This window comes from Camelus ferus, chromosome 11, assembly GCF_009834535.1.
Source record: "Camelus ferus isolate YT-003-E chromosome 11, BCGSAC_Cfer_1.0, whole genome shotgun sequence".
Taxonomy (NCBI): Eukaryota; Metazoa; Chordata; class Mammalia; order Artiodactyla; family Camelidae; genus Camelus; species Camelus ferus.
The window spans coordinates 26,576,443-26,601,276 of NC_045706.1; the positions used below are offsets into that span (position 1 = coordinate 26,576,443).

The window sequence follows — 24,834 nt, forward strand, 5'->3', positions numbered from 1 at the left end:
AAAAAATATATTGCTGTAATGTATGGCCATGAGTGTTCTGCCTATGTTTTCCTCTAGGAATTTTATAGTATGTAGTCTTACATTTAGGTCTTTAATCCATTTTGAGTTTATTTTTGTACATGGTGTTAGGGAATGTTCTAATTTTAGTCTTTTACAGGTAGCTGCTCAGTTTTCCCAGCACCACTTATTGAAGAGACTGTCTTTTCTCCATTGTATATTCTTGCCTCCTTTGTCATTGATTAATTGAGCATACGTGCATGGGTTTATTTCTGGACTTTCTATCCTGTTCCATTGATCTATGTGTCTGTTTTTGTGCCAGTACCATATTGTTTTGATTACTGTAGCTTTGTAGTATAGTCTGAAGCCCAGGAGCATGATTCCCCCAGCTCCGTTCTTCTTTTTAAGATTGTTTTGCCTATTGGAGGTCTTTTGTGTTTCCCTACAAATTTTAACATTTTTTGTTTCAGCTCTGTGAAGAATGTCATTGGTAACTTGATAGGGATTGCATTGAATCTGTAAATTGCCTTGGGCGGTATGGCCATTTTAACAATATTGATTCTTCCAATCCGAGAAAATGGTATATCTTTCCACTTGTTTATGTCGTCTTCAGTTTGCTTCATCAGTGTCTTACAGTTTTCGGCATACAGGTCTTTTGCCTCCTTTGGTAAGTTTATTCCGAGGTATTTTATTATTTTTGGCATGATGGTAAATGGTGTCGTTTCCTTAATTTCCCTTTCTGCTATTTCACTGTTAGTGTATAGAAATGCAGCTGATTTCTGTATATTAATTTTGTATCCTGCAACTTTACCATATTCATTGATGAGTTCTAGTAGTTTTCTGGTTGCTTCTTTAGGGTTTTCTATGTGTAGTATCATGTCATCTGCAAACAGTGACAGTTTTACTTCTTTGTTTCCAGTTTGGATTCCTTTTATTTCTTTTTCTTCTCTGATTACTATGGCTAAGACTTCCAAAACTATGTTGAATAAAAGTGGTAAGAGTGGGCATCCTTGTCTTGTTCCTGATCTTAGAGGGAATGCTTTCAGCTTTTCCCCTTTAAGTATGATGTTAGCTGTAGGTTTGTCATATATGGCCTTTATTATGTTGAGGTATGTTCCACAATTTTAGAACATTTTCATCACTCCAAAAGGAAACCTTGTTTCCCTTAGTTATCTCCCGCAACAGTTACTATACCTTTTGTCTCTATAGGTTTGCCTATTTTGGGTATTTCATGTAAGTGAAATTATATAGTAAGTGGTTCTTTGGGATTGATTTCTTTAACGTAGCACAATGTTTTCAAGGTTCATCCTTGTTGTAACATGTATCAGTACTTCATTTCTTTTTATTGCTAAGTAATGTTCCACTATGTGGATATACTATATTTTGTTTATCCCTAAGAGAATGTTTCTTTTAGCTAATGAGTTTAATGAAACCTTTTTGATGCAATGCTAAATCTCCTTCCTGCTTGTTTAACTACCGTTGGTATTTCTTACTTTTCCTTTGGTCTTACTGTTGCTCTCCTATTCTAGGCCATCTATTAAAATGGTAATCTCCTAATTGGTATCAGTACCCTAATTTCTTTGAGAGGAAAACAGTAAACAGTTCTTGAGCACCTAACCTCTGCAAGGCACTTTATATTATATTGTATTTAATCCTGACAACAACCTTACCAGGCAAATTTTCTAAATACCACCACTTCAAGTTGAGGAAACTGAAATTCGTGAAGGTTAAGTAACTTGTCCCTACTTTATAACTAGGACTTGGCAGAGTCAGAGCTCATGATTCTAAAATCTGTTTTTTTTCAACAATACATGGTTACTTCCAGTCCATTTTAGAATTTTATTATATCTAGTTCAGTGATGAGTACATAGTGGGTGGTCAAAAATGCTTACTTACTTGTATTGAATTCCTGTTTTAACACACCCTTACAGCATTTAGAAGCCAGAGAGGTGCTAATGATCCTGTTGTTATAAAATAATGATGCCTAAGGATTGACTTCACACTTCATCTTAGAGTATACTTGTGTCCTTGGTATCTCTGGCCTTGAATGTGTAGTGGTGTTTTTCAGAATCACTGTATATCTCTTGCCAAGAACAGAGCCTGGCACATAGTAGGTGCTTCATCAATATTTGTTGAAAGAATAATGAATGGGTTAGGTTGTGATGGTCTGGAATCCATCAAAATGGAAAACAAAGGTCTTTAATTCACATAACTTGAGGGTATTTGTCTTCCCAGTGGTTGTTTCTGGAAGTGTGTTTGCAATCACCACTAATCAAAAGAGCCCCAGAGTCTACAGAGAATCTATGAATCTAGTGTAGTAAAATATTCACATGCAGAAAATAGAGATCTTGAGGAGTTTCAGCTTGGCATGTGAAGGAGTGCTCGCACCTTGAGGGTCTTGCTGTCTTAGAACAAGATTGTTTATTCAGAAGGAAAAGAAAATAGAAGGAAAAACTAAAAACAGACAAAAGGTGAAGGACAACTCTTAGTAATTGGATGTGAGGAAGGAGTAGAATTCCTGGATTCTGTTCCCAGCCTGGCAGCTCATTTACTTAGCTACTTCCAGCCCTTGGCTTACTCCCCTAGTAGTCTCATTTGCTTCACTCTAGTATAAGAGATGGCTGTGGTGAGGGCATGAAAGTGAACATTGTGAAACATTGATGACATTGGTAGGCTGACGAATTATCACCATAGAGACCATTGTCATGCTCGTCTTCTGGCAGTCTTGGTTTATTGGAAGTTGAAAGGATTCTGGAAATAACTGTGAGCATAGTCCTGAGAAGTAAAATTTTCTTGAGAATAAAGGAATATAGGGTGGGTTTTTGTTTTATTTATATTAACCTTTGATCCTTTTTCTGGTGTGTTTAGTCATGGTCAAGAATATTTGGAAATGAATGGATGCTGTTCTTTTATCTTTTTGGTTAGTTTGTTTGTAACTGCTTAATGTTTGGATATTCATGAACTAAAGATAATGATTATGTGCCATTGGGCCAATACTATTTCCAAATCATAAGGCATTCCTTGACAGATGAATTCAGATTGGAGTTTGGGATCAGATTTTGGAAAATAGTCTGAGGGCTAACTTGAGAGTTAAGAGGTTTGGATTTTATCCTTTAGATAACAGAGAATCAAGGAGAGATTGTGACTAAGAAAATTATATGTGATATTTTAGGCAGATTTATTTCATAGCTCCTCGCAGAACAGAATAGAACAATGATAGATTCCTAGCTGCAGCGGGACCAAGGAGAAGCTAATGAAAATAACCAGGGTGAGATGAGGACAGATTACAATAGTGAAGTGGCAGTGGGAAAGAAAGGAGTAGTTAGGGAGTCATTACAAAGGAAAAATCAACAGGGCATGGTAATTGATTTGATATGGACAGTATCCTTTGCAAATATTTCGTGCTCTAGTTCTAACATGAAAGGGAGACACTTTTTTTTTTTTTTAAAAGAGATTCACTGGGATCAAACAACACTTATAAACTGAGGGATTAGTAGCACTGGCATGAGCCAAACTTAATTTTTAGAAGTTAATCAGTGCAGAGCAGATTTTTGACTATGTCAGTTCAACTGGAAACAATGCCCCTTTTTTCTTCTTCTTCTTCGTTTTTTCCTTTTTTTTTGGCTGATTTTTCTCCCAAAAGGCAAATAGGGCCGGACAATTGGATAGTTGAGGATGGGTTTTAAAATATTTTCTAAGTATCAGTGTATGGGCAGAAAACACTTTTGTATTTCAAACTTCTACAGGTATTTTTGATATATCTGTGTGACCTTTATATATGAATTTAGTTAACATGTAGGGGGAAAAAATCTTTCCTGTAGCTAATCTATACTCTTAAATGTGCCTTGTTTTATAGTTATGTGTTCTTGCTTATAAATAGGGACTGAGTAAGTGGATGGCCTAGTTAATCACCATTATTATCATTATTGTTGTCATGAGATAGCTACCTTTACTACTAATTTATTACTAAATTTTAACATATTATACAAATTTTGATTTATTACTACATTTATGACTTTTGTTGAATATTTAATATGAATCAGACATTATAACCACATAATACCTGCTATTTTATTTAATTTTCATAACCATCTTATGAGGTAGGTACATTTTTATTATGGCACAGATGAGGAAACTCAGGCTCAGAGATGTTAAATAACAGAGCTAGTAAGTGGCAGAGAGCTAGGATAGGAATACAGATCGCTTTGACCCCAAAGATCTATTATATATGGTAAAACATTTCCAAGTACATCTCCAGCAGACATGTGGGAAACAAGTTTTAGAGCTAAAAATCATCATCATAAAATTATTGTATCTCCTAAAGAGAAATCTGGTTATAGGGGCAAGAAATTATTTACAGAATGCTTAAGACCATTTTTTTTTTTAGTGCCTATCACTTTGCTGCATGCTGAACACATTTCATTAAGTCAGTGACTAATAGTAATGAGTCACTATCTGCCCAGGTAGGATTTTTTTCTTTAATTGTGGTTAAAAAATACGTAATATACTATTTACCATCTTAGAACTAGTGTATGAATTCAGTAAAGTTGCCGAATACTAAACAAACATAAAAATCAGTTGCATTTCTGTACACTAACACTGAACTACCCAAAAAGAAAATTAAGAAAACAACCCCATTTACAATAGTATCAAAAAGAATAAAAAGCTTAGGAATAAACTTAACTGGAAAGGTGAAAGATGTGTACATTGAAAAGTACAAAACACTGATGAAAGAAATTAAAGAAGACACGCATAAATGGAAACATATTCTGTGTTTATAAATTGGAAGACTTGATATTGTTGAAATGTGCATACTACCCAAAGTGATCTATAGATTGAATGCAATCCGAATGGCACTTTGGCATCTATTTCTATAGAGAGGTATAAAAAACAGCCCTAAGATTCATTTGGAACAACAAGGGACCCCGTATAGCTAAAGCCATTTTGAGAAAGAAAAACAAAGTAGAAGCATCACACTTTCTGATTTCAAAACATATTACAGAGCTACAGTAATTAAAACAGTATGGTACTGGAAAAAAGTCAGACATAGAATAGACAGCCCAAAAATAAATCCATGCATATACAGTCAACTGATTTTCAAGAAGGGTGCCAAGAATACACAATGAGGAAAGCATAGTCTCTTCAGCAAATGGTGTTGGGAAAAATGGAATATCCACTGTCCAAATGCAAAAGAATGAAATTGGATCCTTAACTTACACCATGAGTAAATGAAACTCAAAATGGGTTAGAGACTTCAAAGTAAGACCTAAAACACTAAAACTTATAGAAGAAAACCTGGGGGAAAAACATCAAGAAATTGGTCTTGGCAGTGATTTTGTGGATATACACCAAAAGCACAGGCAACAAAAACACAAAAAGACAAGTGAGAATACATCAAACTAAAATGTTTCTGCAGAGCAAAGGAAACAACCCAGTAAAGAGGCATGTAAAGTTTTTCTTTTGAAAATGTGTCTTTTTAGAATATGATTAATATATGGTTACTAATCTAAAGCAAGTAATTACAGTAATGGGTTACATACTTGGAAAATAGTAACCACCAATGAAAAACATACAATAGAGTCACAAAAACCAAAAAAGAAAAGGAATTAAGCCTAATGAAAAAGAAAAGCATCAAACTACACACACAAAAAACCTCCCCAAAAAACAAAATAACAAAAAGAGAAGAACAAAGAAGAAATACAAAATCAACTGGAAAACAAGGTTTAAAATGGCAATAAACACACATCTATTAATAATTTACATTAATATCAATGGATTAAATGCCCCAATCAAAAGACACAGAGTGGCAGATTGCATAGTAAAACAGGAGCCGACAATATGCTACCTGTAAGAGACCCACATTAGGATAAAGGTGCACACATAGATTGAAAGTGAGGGGATGGAAAAATATTTCTTGCAAATGGAAATAACAAGAAAGTGGGGGTAGCATTACTCATATCACACAAAATAGACTTTAAAATAAAGGCCATAAAGTAAGATAAGAAGGACACTATATAAATAATACAGAAGAGGATATTATACTCATTAACATATATGCTCCCAATATAGGAGCACCTAAATATATAAAACAAATACTAACAGACATAAAGGAAGAAATTAATGGGAACATAATAATAGTAGGAGACATTAACATCTCATCATTGGACAGATAGTCCCAACAGAAAATCAATAAGGCAACAGAGATTCTAAATGACACAATAGAACAGTTAGACTTAATTGACATTTTCAGGACATTACATCCTCCCAAAACAGAATATACATTCTTTTCATGTGTAGATGGAACATTCTCTGGGATAGACCACACACTCAGACACAAAAGAAGCCTCAACAAATTTAAGAGGAAAGAAATTATTTCAAGCATCTTTTCTGACCACAATGGCATGAAACTATGAATCACCCACAGAAAGACAAATGAGAAAAAAATGATTGCATGGAGACTAAACAACATGTTACTAATAAACCAATGAGTCAACAATGAAATCAAGGAGGAAATTAAAAAATACCTTGAGACAAATGATGATGAAAACACAACTACAAAAAATCTATGGGATGTGGCAAAATCAGTTCTTTATTTTTTTAATTAATTAATTAATTCAGTCAATCAATGTATTTATTTATGTGGGTAGAGGTAATTAGGTTTGTTTATTTATTTATTTATGTTTTAGAAGAAGCACTGGTGATTGAACCCAGGACCTTGTGCATGCTAAGCATACACTCTACTGCTTGAGCCATACCTTCTCCCCTAAAAGCAGTTCTAATAGGGAAATTCATACAGATAAAGACCTTCCTCAAAAAAAACAAGAGCAATCTCAAATAAACAACCTAACCTACCACCTAAAAGAATTAGAAAAAGAAGAACAAATAAAACCAAAAGTCAGTGGAAGGAAGAAAATAATAAAAATTGAGAGAAAATAGATAAAATAGAGATTGAGAAAACAGTAGTAAAAATAAATAAAACAAAGAGCTGATTTTTTGAAAGAGTAAACAAAATTGACAAGCCTCTGGCCAGGATCACCAAGAAGAACAGACACTGGACTCAAATAAATAAAATAAGAAATGAAAGAGGGGAAATTGCAACCAATACCACAGTAATACAAAAGACCATAAGAGAATACTATGGACAACTATATGGCAACAAACTAGACAATCTAGAAAAAATAGACAAGTTTCTAGAAACATACAGGCCACAAAAACTGAATCAAGAAGAAATAGATAATTTGAGTAGACTGATCACTAGATATGAAATAGAATCAGAAATAAAAAATACTCCCTACAAACAAAAGTCTGGAACTGGATAGCTTCACTAAACATACAGAGAACTTATACCGATTCTTGTCAAACTCTTCCAAAAGATTGAAGAGGAGGAAACACTCTCAAACTCATTCTATGAAGCCACCATCACCCTGATACCAAAACCAGACAAAGACACTACCAAAATAATTACAGGCCAGTTATCTCTGATGAATATAAATGCAAAAATTCTCAACAAAATATTAGGAAACCAAATCCAACAACACATAAAAAACATCATATACCACGATCAACTTGGATCCATTCCAGGGACACAAAGATGGTTCAATGTACACAAATCAATCAATGTGATACACCACATCAACAAAAGAACAAAAATCACATGATCTTCTCAATAGATGCAGAAAAAGCATTTGATAAAATTCAAAATACATGATAAAAACAAATACCAAAGTGAGTATTGAGAGAACATATCTCAACATCATAAAAGCTACTTATGACAAACCCACAGCCAACATAATACTCAATGGTGAGAAGTTGAAATCTTTCCCCCTAAAATCTGGAATAAGACAAGGATGACCACTCTCACCACTTCTATTCAACATCGTATTGGAAGTCCTAGCCATAGCAGTCAGACAAGAAAAAGAAATAAAAGGGGCCCAAATTGGAAGGGAAGAGGTAAAACTGTCACTATAGGCAGATGACATGATACTATATATGGAAAACCCTAAAGATTCCACACAAAAACTACTAGAAACGATAAATGAATTCAGCAAGGTAGCAGGATATAAGATTAACATACAGAAATCTGTTGCATTTCTTTACACTAACAATGAAATATTAGAAAAGGAAAGCAAAAAAAAAAATCCCTTTTAAAATTGCATCAAAAAATAAAATAATTAGGAATAAACCTGACCAAAGAAATGAAACACTTATACACTGAAACTATAAAACATTGATAAAGGAAATGGAGGATGATTCAAAGAAATGGAAAGATATCCCATGGTCTTGGCTTGGAAGAATTAATACTGTTAGAATGATTATACTACCCAAAGGAATCTACAGATTTAATGTGATCCCTATTAAATTACCCAGGACATTTTTCATAGAACTAGAATCACAGAAGAACCAGAATTGCCAACGCAATCCTGATGAAAAAGAATGAAATTGGAGGCATAACCCTCCTAGTCTTCAGACTATACTACAAAGCTACTTTAATCAAAACAGCATAGAATTGGCACAAAAAGAGACGTATGGATCTATGAAACAGAATAGACAGCCCAGAAATAAACCCACACACCAATGGTCAATTAACCTTTGACAAAGGAGGCACGACTGTACAGTGGAGAAAGGACAGTCTCTTTGGCAAATGGTGTTGGGAAAGCTTGACAGAAGCATGTAAATCAATGAAGTTAGAACACTCCCTCACACCATACACAAAAATAAACTCAAAATGGCTTAAAGACTTACATATAAGGCAGGACACCATAAACTCCTAGAAGAGAACATAGGCAGGACATACTCTGACATAAATTGTAGCAATGTTCTCCTTGAGCAGTCTACCAATGCAATAGAAATAAAAGCAAAGATAAGCAAATGGAACCTAATTAAACTTGTAAGTTTTTGCACAGCAAAGGAAACCATAAACAAAATGAAAAGACAACTTAATGGAATGGGAAAAATTATTTGCAAGCAGTGTGACCCACAAGGGCTTAATTTCCAGAATATACAAACAGCTCATACAACTCAAGAACAACAACAAATACCCAGCCAAAAATGAGTAGAAGACCTAAAGAAACAATCCTCCAATGAAGACATACAAACAGCCAATAGGCACATGAAAAAATGCTCAGTATCACTAATTATCTGAGAAAAGCAAATCAAAACTACAATGAGGTATCACCTCACACCAGTCAGACTGGCCATCATTAGAAAGTCCACAAAGCTACATGCTGGAGAGGATATGGAGAAAAGGGAAACCTCCTGCACTGTTGGTAGGAATGTAGTTTGGTGCCGCCAGTATGAAAAACAGCATGGAGATTCCTTAAAAAACTAAAAATAGACTTACCATAAGACCCAGCAATCCTACTCCTGGGCATGTATCTGAGGAAACCCTGTTTTTAAAAGATACATGCACCCCAGTGTTCATAGCAGCACTATTTACAATAGCAAAGACATGGGAGCAACCTAAATGTCTGTCGACAGATGACTGGATAAAGAAGTGGTGGTATGTATATATACAATGGAAGACTGCTCAGCCATAAAAAGAGTGAAATAATGCCGTTTGCAGCAACATGGATGGACCTAGAGATGATCATACTAAGTGAAGTAAGAAAGAGAAAGACAAATACCTTATGATATCATTTACATGTGGAATCTAAAAAAAAGAATGACACAAATGATCGTATTTACAATACAGAAACAGACTCACAGAAAGAAAACAAACTTATGGTTACCCAGGGGGAAAGGGGATGGGGAGGGATAAGATGCAGTTTCAGTATTTGCAGATACTAACTACTATATTTGAAATAGATAAACAACAATTTTCTTTCTTTCTTTCTTCCTTCCTTCCTTCCTTCCTTCCTTCCTTCCTTCTACTTCCTTTCCTTTCCTTCCCCTTTCCTTTCCTTTCCTTTCCTTCCCCTTTCCTTTCCTTTCCTTTCCTTTCCTTCCCCTTTCCTTTCCTTTCCTTTCCTTCCCCTTTCCTTTCCTTTCCTTTCCTTTCCTTTCCTTTCCTTTCCTTTCCTTTCCTTTCCTTTCCTTTCCTTTCCTTTCCTTTCCATCAGAATCCCTGTGCTGTACACCAGAAACTAACACAACATTGAAATCGACAGTACTTCAATTAAAAAAAAGAAAAAAAAAAAGAAAAAGAATCCCCTGCCCGGAAAAAAAATAAAGAGGTAACCTACAGAATGGATGAAGATATTTGCAAACCACATATGTCTGATAAGGGGGTGTATTCAAAATATATCAATAAACTCCTTTACCCAATACCAAAAACCCAAATAACCCGATTAAATACTGTGCAAAGGATTTGGGAAGACATTTCTCCACAGAAGACATGCAAATCTGCAGAATATATACAAATGGCTAATAGGTATATGAAAAGATGCTCAACATTTTTAATCACTAGGGAAATGCAGATCAAAACTCAATAAGATATCATGTGACACCTATTAGGATTGTTATTATTCAAAGAAAAAGGATAAAAAGTGTTGGTGAGGATGTAGAAGAACTAGAACCTTGTGTGCTGTTGATTTGGAATGTAAAATGCTCCAGCTACTACACACGGGAAAACAACATAGAGTCTCCTAAAAAAATTAAAAATAGGACTACCACACAATCCAGCAATTCCATTTCTGGATATTTATCCAAAAGAATTGAAATCAGGATCTCAAAGATACTTGCACTCCCATGTTCATTGCAGCATTATTCATGATAGCCTAGATATAGAAACAACCTAAATGTCCATCGATAGATGAATGGATAAAGCATATGTGGTGTATACATACAGTGGAATATTATTCAGCCTTAAAAAGGAAAGAAATCTGGCCATGTGCAGCAGCATGTATGAATGTTGAGGACATTATGCTAAGTGAAATAAGCCAGTCACAGAATGTCAAATACTATATGATTCCACTTATATGAGGTATCTAAAATAATGAAACAGGTAGAAGCAGAATAGAATGGTGATTGTCAGGGACTGGGGAAGGGACATGAGGAGTTGCTATTCAATGGGTTTTAAGTTTCAGTTATTGACAGGTGATTAAGTTCTAGAGGTCTGCTTTACAACATTGTGTAATACCTGCTGTAACAACACTAGATTGTACACTTAAAATTTTAAGGAGTTTTATCTTTTATTTTAAGTGTTCTTACCACAATAAAAATATTTCCACTGTAAAAATATTATAAAACCCTAAAATTTATTATATGAATATATTAGGGTTTTAAAGTGTGTCTCTGTGACTATTTTTGGCATGCTAACTCAATTGTAAGATCTGTGAAAGTGGAGTCCATGTCTTTTGTTTCTTCCATACCCCATGCTTTTAAAATGGTGCAGAACCACACAGTAGATAGTTAATAGTTTGATTGATGGATAGATTTATTAATTACAAGAAAATGAAAGACATTCAAACTGTTGGAAACTGGTATTTTCGAACATTTACCGTGTGTCAGGCACTGTGCTAAATGTTTAATATAGTTTGTTTCGTTTAAATATTTACAGAATCTTGAGAGAGAGTTATTACTACTCACTTTTTAATGATGAGGCATCTGAGATTCAAAAATAGAGATTTGTGTGAGATGATATGGTTAATAAGATTTGAAACCTGATATTTGTTATTGTTGTTTTTGATTGTTTTTTTCTTACTCCAGAAATGTATCTGTTTAGCTAGTAATAAATTACTGTGACTGGAAAGAATTTATCATCTTAACCATTTTTAAGTGTACAGTTCACTAGTGTTATGCCCAGGTAGTTTTGAATCTGTGAAAAGAATACATTCTCTCTGTCTTCACCTTTGTCAGATTCATATTTTACATTAGTATTTCTGTGTTATATTTACATGGTATATTATTATTTACTAAGCACTTAGGCATATAGGTGTCATTTAATCTTTAAAGAACCCTGTTAGGTGGGTACTCTTATTTTTCAATGAAAAAGAAATAGATTTGGAAACTAGGTGACTTGTCCAAGTATACACAGCTATTTGATGGGTCAGAACTGGAACTTTAACTTTGTAGTTTGAACTCCATGTTTAGTATTCTTCCTACTGTGGCCTATTAAAATCAGTAGGAGTTGGAGGAAAGGCGACTTGCTAATGATGGTTATTCGGTGATAAATAACATGCTTGTTTTTAAGGAGCTCCTCCTGTAGGAAAGACAGACATGCACATAATGCATATGAAATAAAATGTTAATGCTAACCTGGAGACACATACAAAGTCTGGTGTTAGCAAAGAGACGTTAAGAACTAAGTCATCTCGGGACAGACTGGGATTTAAGAACTAAGTCATCTCGGGACAGACTGGGATTTCAAAATGTAGAATAGATAAACAAGATTATACTGTATAGCACAGGGAAATATATACAAGATCTTGTGGTAGTTCGCAGTGAAAAAAAATGTGACAATGAATATATGTATGTTCATGTATAACTGAAAAATTGTGCTCTACACTGAAATTTGACACATTGTAAAATGACTATTACTCAATAAAAAAAGTTAAAAAAAAAAAAAAGAACTAAGTCATCTTCAGCCAGTATACAAATTCTTCTCTCTGCTTATATATCTGTAGGAAAGTATTTCTGTAAGTGGAATCTGACAACTTCTGGAGGGTTGTGTGAGTATGTCAATAGCTTCTCAGATGTTCAGGAATTCTTAACCAGGATTAAAAAGTTTAAGTTTCATCTTGATAATAATCTAATATATATGAGGATCGGGTACATTATAAGTCACCTAGATGAACACTTCTGTCGCAGGATTTTATTTTCTGTATTTATTGATCTTTCGGATTGTGTTGGTATCAGGATATACTATTTCAATTGTCTCAGGTTTATAGGGAAAGATCAGGAGCAAACTTAATACATAAATGATGTAATTAGCTCAAATGAAAGCAAAATCATGTCAAAGAGGGCTCTGGGATTAAAAATTTAGAACTAGTTCAAATAGAGAAAGGTCATGGGGCAATTGGATGATCCCTAGGGCCTACATCAGATTTAAGACGATGACTATGATGATGATGACAATGACAGTAACAAGGATGATGATACTGATTCTGGTGACAGTTAACATTTTGGGGTGCTTACTATGTACCAAGTACTGTGCACTTTACAAGTATTTGCTCATTAACTTATAATAACTCAATGGGCTAAGCAGTTTTACTTCCTCATTTTCTGTATGGGGAAATTGAGGCTTAACTTGTGCCATAAATCAGCTATAGTCAGGTTATGAGTGGTGATTTGGTATTTAAATAAAATGACACCATCACGTTAAATTGACATGATAGTTTAAGTTTTATGGATTTTTGGGAGTTTGTTTCTATTTTTGTTATAAATTTGTTCTTTGTTAATTTGTTTTTATTAATTATTAAGAACTGTAGGCAAAAGCTGATTTTTATGTTTTTGAATATTTAAAAGCATGATGATGAAAATAATTTAATTTGGGGAGTGGTCCATGAGAATCCCCCCCCCCCCCTTTATCTGTAAGAGGAGGGCTGTATCTGAAAGATGCTACCAGGGAACACCGTAGATATTCTACTCTATTTTCTGTTAAAGCAGCATGCCACTCTCTGGGTCTGGAGATTGGAACAGTGGACTTCCAACTTTTTTTGATGGTGTAGTTCAGTTAGTAAAAACTTTTGAGCACACCAACAAGTTCTGTTTGTGTGTTTATTTATTTATACATTATATATTTGAATCATTGTGTTAGATATATGCTATACTAATATAGCATATCAACAAACAGAAATTAAAACTTATTAAAATGAATAAATAGATGTTACTTTATTTTCTTCTCATATTCCCAGTGCACACATAGTCCATTTGGAGATTACTGGTATAGAAGACAGACAAAGATTCAGAAGAAACTCAGTTTTATTCCTGGCTCCATTTCCTGTGGAGCTGCTGAGTAATTTATTTCTGGACCCCTATTTATTCTTAAAATTTGAATTTCACAGGCTGTTTTTTTCCTATAAACAAGTTTAAACTTTGCTTTTTCGTACCATAGAGTTAGTCTAGGAATATAGGTAATAACTATTATATATACTAATTGTGGAAGTCAGGACATTTCAACGTAATTCTAGTCAACAGTACCCACATTTTTATTTGTGATGGGTTAATTCCTTGCATTTTTTTTTTTTTTTTTTAGCAAAGGATGTTCCCATGATCCTGAATATCTAGGAAATATAGTTTAATTGTCAAATATGTTTGTTAAACATCAGGTTAAAACAAGTTAAATATATTTTAAAAGAGTTTTTAATATACTAATATGCAGTGTAAATCTCTGAGAGAAGGATAAAGTATGTATTTCCTGAGAGTAGTGTTCCACAGAACATGCTTTGAGAAACCATGGGTCTGAGAATTTTTTTTTGGAGTAGATGTGGTATAGCAGTTAAGGACATTGACTTTAGAGTCAGACCCATATTTGAACTCTAGCTGTGTGATCTTGAGCAAGTTATTTGATCTATCTAGGTCTTAATTTGTGTATCTGTAAAATAAGAATAATAAGTGGCTAACATTTATTGAGCACTTCATTTAATCTTCACAGAAATTCTCTCATTATCTCTACTTATAGATATGAAAACTATGAAATAAAGATATTATGTAAGTTCTCCAAGGTTACTCAGTTTATGAATGGTGAAGTAAAAAAAGTCTAACTCACATAGTCTGACTCTAGAACCTGTGATCTTAATTGTTACTCTGTATTGCTACATTATATAATTTAGAATGACATGATATTATGTGTCATGACATTAAATGGCATGATATGTAAAATATTAAGAGTGCCCAATGCATAGTAGATATTAGTAAAGGGTGATTACTTTCTTCTTTTACGTGAGTCATTACATGATTGCCCCATAAAGTAAAGTGATCTGTGTCAGGAAGGACTCTGTACCAAATGAATTTAGACAAAAATCCATAGAGAGGCAAGCAGTGGGGGGGATTCATGTGGGGTAACAGAAGCATCTACCTAGGCTAGTTCCCAGAGAGTTGGAAGCACTCTCTTGGGTTCCTAAGCTGGCCAGAGCATCTCTTGGACCTCTTGTGACTGAGAGAACAGCAAGGACTCCCCAGCAGGCAGTGTGGTCGATTAATTAAGAGAAAGACAAGACATTTTAGGATATTTCAAGGGTTTCTCTCTATCTCAAAAAGGACCCACATGCTCCTCCCTTTAGAGCTGCAGTCAGAGACCCTTCAGAAGATTTTTCTGCATAAACAAAAATAAACAGGCAATCAAAACAACAGAAAAAATCATTTTTGATATGGAATTGGTTATCTATACCATCAAACAAGTGAGTTCTTTAAGGACACTAACTTTGGTACTAATTAACTTAGGGTTAAGCTGCACTATTCATGTGGGTCTGATACCATTTTGTGTATAGCCCCATTAGGCAATCATCAGAGTTTCCAGCAGAGAGCACTTTATTAGAATTTTCACACAATGACAAAACAACTTAAGTGAGTTATACTTTTTAAACAAGGACCTCTCCTCTCCTCCCAAACATGGGTCTTTTTCTCCTCAATTGTCTCTCTGACATACAGAAAAGGAGAGAAAGATAGGTGTCTCTGCCTTTTGGGGAAATGTGGGATCTTCCATTTAAACTTGCTCTCATGTGTGTTTTGCTTTCTTGGCCTGTTTATATAAATATAAGAAGCCAGAAGCCAGTGAAAATAAAAATCGTGAAGCTATCCATGAGACATGCAGAAGCAGCCTCCTTGAATGATAAACAATCTTAGCTGCAGGAAGATCTGGCCTGATACTCATTACTGAAAAACTTCCATTGAATGGACAGTTTGTCCAGATGAGTTAATTAATTTTGAGTTCTCTGTCCTCTTAGAAATACACCATTCCAGATTGGCTGAAAACATGTTTACTTTGAACATTCATCAGTAATTCTAGGTCAGCCACCCCACAGCTTGGTTTGCTTTGGTGCCAGTTGCATGTGGCAGAAAAGTTAATTAGATGTTTCTTGTTGTGTTAAAAGGAGGAAAAGTCATGTGGGGGAGCAGGACTCTTGCAGAGAGAAAGAAGTGTGGAGTTTCCAGTTCTCAGGATTGGGAAGCCATGAGGAGAGACTAGTCCATATTAATCTGTAAGGAATTCAGGGGCTTTTTTCCAAGAATAGCTTTTCATCTCTGCAAATGAATTTCCATTTTGATATTCCAAAAATACTTAAACAAATTATTTCACTTGTTCAAAGGCTCTTTTTCTATCCCAAATTTGTTCTGCCTTCCAAGTCCTATTTGAATTATACCTTTACTCCTAAACTTTCTCTTGCTGCAGTGGCTTTGATAAGCCTTTTCTTGTCTGAAGTTCTAAAGCAGTAGGAGATAATCAACCATGGTCTTTTCCATTGTATTTGCTATTTGCTGATGTTTCAAGTGTATTTAGTAGGTCTCTTAATTACATTTAGGTGAGGAATTACTTTGTAAGTGGGTAGAAAAAGTGACAGCCTTTACAAATGATTTTGTAAAAAAAAATCTCTTCCTCCACCTCCACCCTATCCCTTTTTTTGGAGTTTCATCAATGCTGTTCTGCATATCAATAGTTTGTTCCTTTTTATTGTTAAGTTTCCATTGAACAGATATGGTATTATTTGCTTATCCATTTACCACCTGATGGAAATTTTGATTCTCTCTTTCCAGTTTTTGGCTATATGAATAAAAGGGCAATGAAAATTCATATCTTTGCTTGAACATATGTTTCATTTCTTTGGGATAAATACCTGGGAGTGGAATTGTTGGATTGTGTGCTAAGTGTATGTTTAACTTTTTAGGAAATTGACAAACTTCCCCCAAAGCAATTGGACCATTTTGCATTCCCACCACCAATGTATAACAGTTCCAATTGCTCCATATCCTCCTCAAAGCTTGATATGGTCAGTATTTTTTAATTTGAACTAGTTTAGTAATGTACAGTGGTAACTCATTGTGATTTTATTTGTGTTTCCCTAATGACTAATGATATTGAACATTGTTTTATATGCTTATATGCCTTATATATTTTCTTTGGTGAAATTTCTGTTCAATTCTTTTATCTTTAAGTGGGTTGTTTTCCTTATTATTAAGTTGTAAGAGTTTTAATAAATTCTGGACACAAATCTTTGTCAGACATTTGTTTTGTAAATATTTTCCCCCTGTATCTGGTTTACCTTTTCATTTTTGAAAAATAAAAAGGGTAAAAGGGGGATCAAAGGGTAAAAATAAATTAATTAATTAAATAATAGTAAAAAAAAAAAAAACCCTGTGCATCCTTCAATTAGATGAGGACAGTTATGCATCACTAAATGTTCCATGTTTGCCTTGCGGACAAGAGGAAGCTCAGAGCCAAATTCACTGCTAAATCTAGTACACCACCCTTTCCTTAACTTTCTAGTATGATCCATGTGCTTTGTGAGGGCAAGAGCTGGATTGTGTTTGTGTATGTATTTTCAGCATGCCTTGTACTGCACCTGGTAATAATAGTAACATTTATTAAGTGCTTACTACATGATAGACAGTGTGCTAAGCATTAAAAAAGTTTTTAATTTTGATGAAGTCCCACTCATTTAAAAGCTAATTTGTGCTTTTTGTGTTATACGGTTTACAAAATGCATTCTAAATGATCATAATCTACTTTTAATTAATACTACACAGTTTCATGCATGGTGTAAGTACCATATTCTCCCTGCCATCCCTCATGCTATCAATATTATAATTTCATTTTAACATATGCCATACACAAAATTCATTGTTCCTATTTTTGCTTGAATCATTCAACTATCTCTTAAAAATAAAAAAAAATTTTAACCTTCATTTATTCCTTTACTGATACTCTTCAACTGTTTTTTTACATCCATTTTTCTCTTTTTCCTTTTCCCTGAATACTTTAACATTTCTTAAAGAGTAGGTATGCCAACAATGAGTTTATCTGAGAAAAGTATCTCTCCTTTACTTTTGAAGGATATTTTTGCATAGCATAGAATTCTGGGTTGATTTTTTTTTCTTTTAACACTTTAAAAATTTGGCTACATTTTCTTCCATGATTTCTGATGAGAAGTTTGCTATAAATCTTATTCTAGTCCTCTGTAGGCAGTGTATCTTTTTTTCCTCTGACTGCTTTCAAGATTTTCTCTTTGTCTTTGGTTTTTAGCATTTTAACTTTGATATGCCTAGAGGTGTCTGTCTGTGTGTGTGTGTTTGGTTATTGGTATTTATCTTGTTTAGTGTTTACCTGAGTTTGTTGTATCTAAGCCTTGGTTATTGTCTGTCACTAAGCTTGGACAATTCTTAACCATTATTCTTCAGCCCTTTCTTTTGCCTTCTAGGACTCCAATTATGTGTATAATATACCATTTGATATTGTTCCTTTGCTCTTGGATTCTCTATTGTTCTTTTTTCTTTAACTTTTTTTTCTCTCTCTGCATTTCATTTTCATAATTTTTACTTGACTTTTCTTTTCTTGCTGGCTTGCATTTTTTCTGACAAATTGTCTACTGGACCTAGAGTATCTTTTTGCTCTATTGTTTCAGCAGTTGATTATGATATGCTTTGGTGTTGTATTCTTCCTGTTTCTTGTTCTTGGGTTTCTCTGGGTTTATAGTTTTCATTTAATTTAGAAGTTTTGACTATAATTTTTTCAAATATTTTTTCTTTTCTTCTCCTGTCCTGTTTTGGCATCAATTACTCATATGTTAGGCTGCTTAATATTGTCTGATAGTTCTGTGATGCTCTATTAAAATTTTTTCAGTCTTTTTCTTTCCTCATATATGTCATTTTGGGTAGTTTCTACTGCTGTGTCTTTATTGATCTTTTTTTTGCACTGCCTAAGTTGCTGATAATTCAATACAGTTGAATTATACAATACAATAACTTCTATTTCAGTTATTATATTTTTTATTTCTAGATTTTACATTTGTTTTTATATCTTTTGTATTTCTCATTTTCACTCTTGTGCTTTCTTTAATCTTGAACATACAGAATATATTTTTAATAGTTTTTTCATCTCTTTGATTACTATTTTCATCATGTGTGTCATTTCTGTGTCTGTTTATATTTATTTATTTTTCTCCTGTTATGGGTCATATTTTCTTGTTTCTTTGTTTGCCTGGTAATTTTTAGCTGGATGTCAGACATTTTGAATTTTACATTGTTGGATGTTGGATGTTGGATGCTTTGATATTCCTTTAAATATTTTTTGTCTTTTGGGGGGATGAGTTAAGATCCTTGGAATCAATTTGATTTTTTTCAAGGCTTTAAGCTTTGTTAGGGTAGTCTGTGCTAATTTGACTTCTCTATTGAGGCAATATCTTTCTGAGGCAGTACCTTTCTACATCCATACCCTTTTTTTCTTGATGCCATGTGTGTTATGAGGGTCTTTTTAGTCTGGCTGACTAGAACATGAATTATTCTTGGTTCTCTGTGTACTGTGGTGATTGTTTTACTTAATTCTTCCTGGTGGTTTTCTTCCTTGCCTTGGTAGTTTTCTTACATACTCTGGGATGTCAGGAGACTGCTGCAGATATCTGGAGCTCATGCTCTTTGTGTAGCTCCCTATTCTGTACTCTGTTCTGTAAATTTTAGTTGTCTTAGCCTTGCCTAACTCTGAAGTCTGCCCCTTCAGCTCAGTAAGAATGTGGGAGTTCTGTTTGGGTTCCCCCTTCTGTACTACAGTCTGAAAACTCTCTCCAGGTAGTGAGATGGGGCATCATAGGGCTCACTGTTTTTTTTCCTTCTTCAGGAATCACTTTCCTGTGCTTTCTGTTTTTATCTCTGAAGCCATTTTTTCATGTATTTTGGTCCTTTTAAAAAGTTGTTTAGGGTAGAAGGGTTAATATGGTTTCTGTTATTCCAGCATGACTGGATGCTGAAGTTTGTGATATAAATTTGAGTTTCCCATAATGTCTCCTTGTACCCAGATGTCTTCTTACTGCCTTTTAGGAGGCTTATAATTCCACCGTTAAATAATCATTAATTTGGATCTTTTGGTTTTTGAATATCTTATTAAGATGCAAACATTCTCCATAGGAAAGGAAGCATAACAGCACAAGTAGCTCACTAAATATTTATGTGGCATCTGAAAGCATACAAATGTCGTGGAAATAGAACTCCGGGTACCTGTCCTGAGATCTGCCATGAACTATTTGTGAATCCTGGCCAAGTTATTTAACTTGTCTGGCCCAGTTTTTTATTTGTTAAATATAAGGGAGGTAGATTAGGTGATTAGTTGGAAGGGATTAGTTGGCCTCTGGCTGAGAGCAGAAGTAGGCCAGTGCATTACTCCTTGAGGAACTTAAATATAGTCGGAGAAATACATCTAAATTTCCTTAAAAACTCCAGAAAATCATAAAGAACAATGTAGTAGAATATTATCTATGCTAAGTGCTATGAGAGTTCAGATATGTTAACCTAATAGATTAACGTATAAGGTCTGAAGGAATAAAATAAGGCTTTGTGGCAAAGATGGAACTCAAGTTGTTCCTTAAGGATGGATATTTTTGGATAAGCCAAAGGGGACAAAAGTAGGGGGAATAAGATGTTTACCTTTGTTAGAAAATTTTCATTGTCTAATGAGAGTTTAACCTTCTGAGACTAGAGATCAATTTCAGGATGTTATTATGAAAATGGAAGTGATTGTTCCTTTTCCTTTATCAATAAGAGATAAAAACAATTACTGTTTTAATAGTGGTTATAACTCTTGTGGTTATTCTGAGTTGTTTACAGTTTGTTTAGAGTTAGGAGTTTTGCAGATGCTTTCTAGTTTCTGAAACAAATCCTAGATCTAATTTGTACCCCAAATAAAATTTACTAAAGTTCCTCATTATTATTCATCCCCTTGACTTCTGTTTTCTCCTTGTTTAAAGGCATCACTGTTTGCCTTGTCCTTTAAGGAAAATCTTTAACTATTTTTGATTATTTTGTGTCTAACCTCCCATACTCATTTGGCCACTAGGTATAGTAGTCTTTAACTCTGGAATCCTTTTTCTTGCTCCTGCTGTGCTACTAGCACTTCTCACCCCTCCCTTGGAGTATTATGACAGATTAATGGTCTCTCTGCTCTTTAGCAATCCTAATACATTTTTCATACTGCTGTCAGATTTATTCTCATTAATAGCCTTCAATAGGTCACTTCTCTGATTCAGAGCTTCTGACATCTCTTCAGAGCCTGGAAGATAAAGCTTGAACCATAAAGGTCCTTGTAAGTTTGATTCCAGCCTGTTTCTCCAGGTATCTTTCCACCCTACTGTACTCTGGTCTTAGTATTTTAAGTATTATACGTGGAAAAGGGGGGACTGTTCCAAACAGGAAGCAGAATTAGCAAAGGCATGAAAATAAATATATACTTGGATTCTCCATCAGATAGACTTCTTATCCTTTAGTGAAGATTTGGCTAAGTAAGTCAACCCCCTTTATCACATACTCCTGACTTCATTCTCTTTCTCTATTTATGCAGATTTTAAGTGTTTACTATGTTGTTTCAGAGTTATTTCTGTTCTTATTTGTATAGTAGGCTGTGAGCTCAATGAGGGTAGGGACGTTTATTTATCTTTGCATTCCTGGTGTTCAGTATAATGTGTTGAGCACATTGTAGGAGCTTATGTGTTGTTTGAATTGATTACCAGCATACCTAACACTCTTTCTTGAAAGCCTGGTCCTAGTTCTGTAGGTCCCCTGAGGCTGCCACTAGGAGGCTCCAAAACCATCCACATGAGGAAATTTGGTTTGCTTCCAAGTTAGGTAAGGAACTGATGATGCTTGATGAATCCTTATCAAAAGTTCTGATGTCTAAACCTTTATCTTAATTTCTTTAGAATTCTGTTTTGTTTCCTGATTGGCTTTGGTATTTAGTAGCTTTGGATTACACATTACCCCTTAGAGAACCTAAATGATGTAAGCCAAGGATATAAACATTCTAATCCTAGCCAGTCTATCCATACCATGGGGGAAGTCAGCTTTCAAAGAAGCTAAGTTAGTTTTTCCAGGCACAGAGTGAAGGAAAGTGCTACTGACTCTAATCTAGTGCCTAAATATTTCTTTTTATCTTCATCAAAAAGCATGCATGAAGTGTAATTGTTGGCTCCTGTCCTTGCCTGTCATTTATTTATCTCCAAAAGTTTTGAATATGTCAGAGTCCAACAGAAGTTGCCATCTAAGATTATTACTGCTTAGTGACCCGATATGCCAGGCCATTGGCTCTAATCAGCATCATGACTGCTGCTTTGGTGCAAGTATATTCTATATCATTTCTTTGAAGGTCATCTCTTTAGAAGCTTCTTGATATTGGGATAACCCTAGAGCTTCTGAGTGGGTTTTATTGTTTGTATGTGAGGAGGAAGAGAGGAGCCCACTAATATAGTACTGCACTGATTTCTTCATGTACCTGTACATCTAAATCCTGTCTTTTTGATGGCCAATAGGCTCATGAAAAGATGCTCAATATCACTAATTACCAGAGAAGTGCAAATCAAAACTACAAGGAGGTATCACCTCACACCAGTCAGAAGAGCTATCATTAAAAAGTCCACAAACAATAAATGCTAGAGAGGGTGTGGAGAAAAGGGAACCCTCCTACACTGTTGGTGGGAATTTGGTACAGCCAACTATGGAAAACAGTATGCAGATTCCTTAAAAAACTAAAAATAGAATTACCTTATGATCCAGCAACCCCATCCCTAGGCATATATTTGGAGGAAATTCTAATTTGAAAAGATATGTGCACCACTATGTTTGTAGCAGCACTGTTTACAATAGTCAGACATGGAAGCAACCTAAACATCCATTGACAGATGAACGGATAAAGAAGATGTGTGTGTATGTATATATACACACACACAATTAAATACTACTCAGCCATAAAAAGAATGAAATAATGCCATTTGCAGCAACATGGATGGACCTAGAGGTGATCATACTAAGTGAAGTAAGTCAGACAGAGAAAGACAAATATCACATGATTATCACTTATATGTGGAATCTAAAAGAATGACACAAATGAACTTATCTATGAAACAGAAACAGACTCACAGACATAGAAAACAAAATTATGATTACCAAAGGGGAAACAGAGGGGAGGGATAAATTAGGAGTTTGGGATTAACAGATACAAACTACTATATATAAAATAGATAAACAACAAGGTCCTACTGGATAGCACAGGGAACTATATTCAATAACTTGTAATAACCTGTAATAAAAAAAGAATATGAAAAAGAATATATATGTATAACTGAATCTCTATGCTGTACACCAGAAACTAACACAGCATTGTATATCAACTATACTTTAATCAAAAAAAATTCTGTTTTTCATGGCTGAATTTATCTTCTGTGAGGCTTTCTAGGCTGTAACATTCTCTATTTTCCCCCCTAAATTTAGACTAACTAAACCTTAGAATCGGAAGAACTTTAGTTCACATAGTCCAGTCTTCTACCCAATGTGTGAGTCTCACCAAATGTGGGTAAAAATGGCCCCAGATACATTGAATAAACCAGCAAATGTCTTGGTTTTGGCCAAGGCTGATTATGCTGCTCTTCCTGTCTGAGCCCAATCCTTTTCTAAGAACTACTGTTTTTCTTCAAGTTGTGTGTATCACTGCTAACAGCTATTTATTATTACACAGTTCTTCCATGAGGCAGTTTATTTAGGACTTTTGTGAAGAATTAGGCCAAATAAAATACCTTTCTCGATGGAATCTTAGCAATTGCAGATGAAAGAAAAGTAGATGTTATATATTCTTATACTTTGTATAAATTAGTATTAGATCCAGTTCTGCAGGACCTCTCACTTGAAAATAAGCTTCAGGTTGATGGCTGTGTTCAATACTGTGAGGATGGCCTTAGAAATATTTAGCAGATGAATGATTTATGCTGATTGTGGGAAGTCTCTGATTTTGAGTTCAGCCTCCAACCTAACTGTTGCATGTTTTCATGGACATTCTTGAGATGGAACAATGGTGTCTTCATCTGGGAATGATGCAGAACTAGAGAAATACTGCAGACTGCAGAGGAGGGAGCTGGAATGGAGACTTAAATGTTCATGGACATCTGCCAAGTATCCATATATATTTGCATACATTTAGTAGATATGGATAAAAATACTTACTGAAGCAAGTTCTGCCAGGGTTTCATTTATTCTGCTGGGTGACCTAGTGGGAAGAGCGCTAGCAGTTAGGAGGCCTGGGTTCTAATCTTTGCTTGGTACAAAGTGCTATGCAATTAAAATGCTGGACTAATCTCTTCATCCCTCACCCCATTTTCCTTATCTGTGAAATTTGAGGGTATTCTACTCTCTACTCATCCCTCTAGAGCAGGAGTCAGCAAAGTACAGCCTACAGGCCAAATCTTCCCACCACTTGTTTTTGTTAAGTTTTTTTGAAACACAGTTATGCCAGTTTATTTATGTGTTGTCTGTGGCTGCTTTTGCATTGCAATAGCAGAGTTGAGTAGTTGCAAAAGAGGCTGTATGGCCCAAAAAACCTAAAATATTTGTTGTCTGGCTCGTTATAGAAAAAGTTTGCCAACTTCTGCTGTAGAGAAAATTTGAAAAAAAATTTTTTGGGAGGGAGGTGGTTTAGTCATCGAGACTAGGGATGCTACTAGTATCTGGGTGGTTGGGCCAAGAATGTCAAATATCCTTCAGGGCAGGACATAATGAAGAACTGTCTGACCTGAAATTCCAGTAGCTCCCTTCCAGGGATTCTTTTTCTCTTTGATTCTAAGGAGACCTACTTTTGAAATCTGTATCAACTCTATTAGGCCACTAAAGCAACAGCTTCCTGTGTTAAATGGGTTAGGATTTTTTTAAACCACTTCCCATAACCTAAAAAGGAGTGTCCACCAAGAATCTAAATCAATTATTATGCTTAATGGTAAA

The 24,834-nt window shown here is 34.7% G+C and overlaps 1 protein-coding gene and 1 long non-coding RNA gene across 2 annotated transcripts in view; both read left to right on the plus strand.

Annotated features, from left to right (window-relative positions):
• HPSE2 (heparanase 2 (inactive)) overlaps positions 1-24,834 on the plus strand; it is a 563,834-nt gene that overhangs the window by 20,024 nt on the left and 518,976 nt on the right.
• LOC116667080 lies at positions 5,687-24,121 on the plus strand. The gene is made up of 3 exons (XR_004323849.1): positions 5,687-6,569; positions 15,061-15,065; positions 24,111-24,121. It is a non-coding gene; the product is annotated as an uncharacterized LOC116667080 (long non-coding RNA).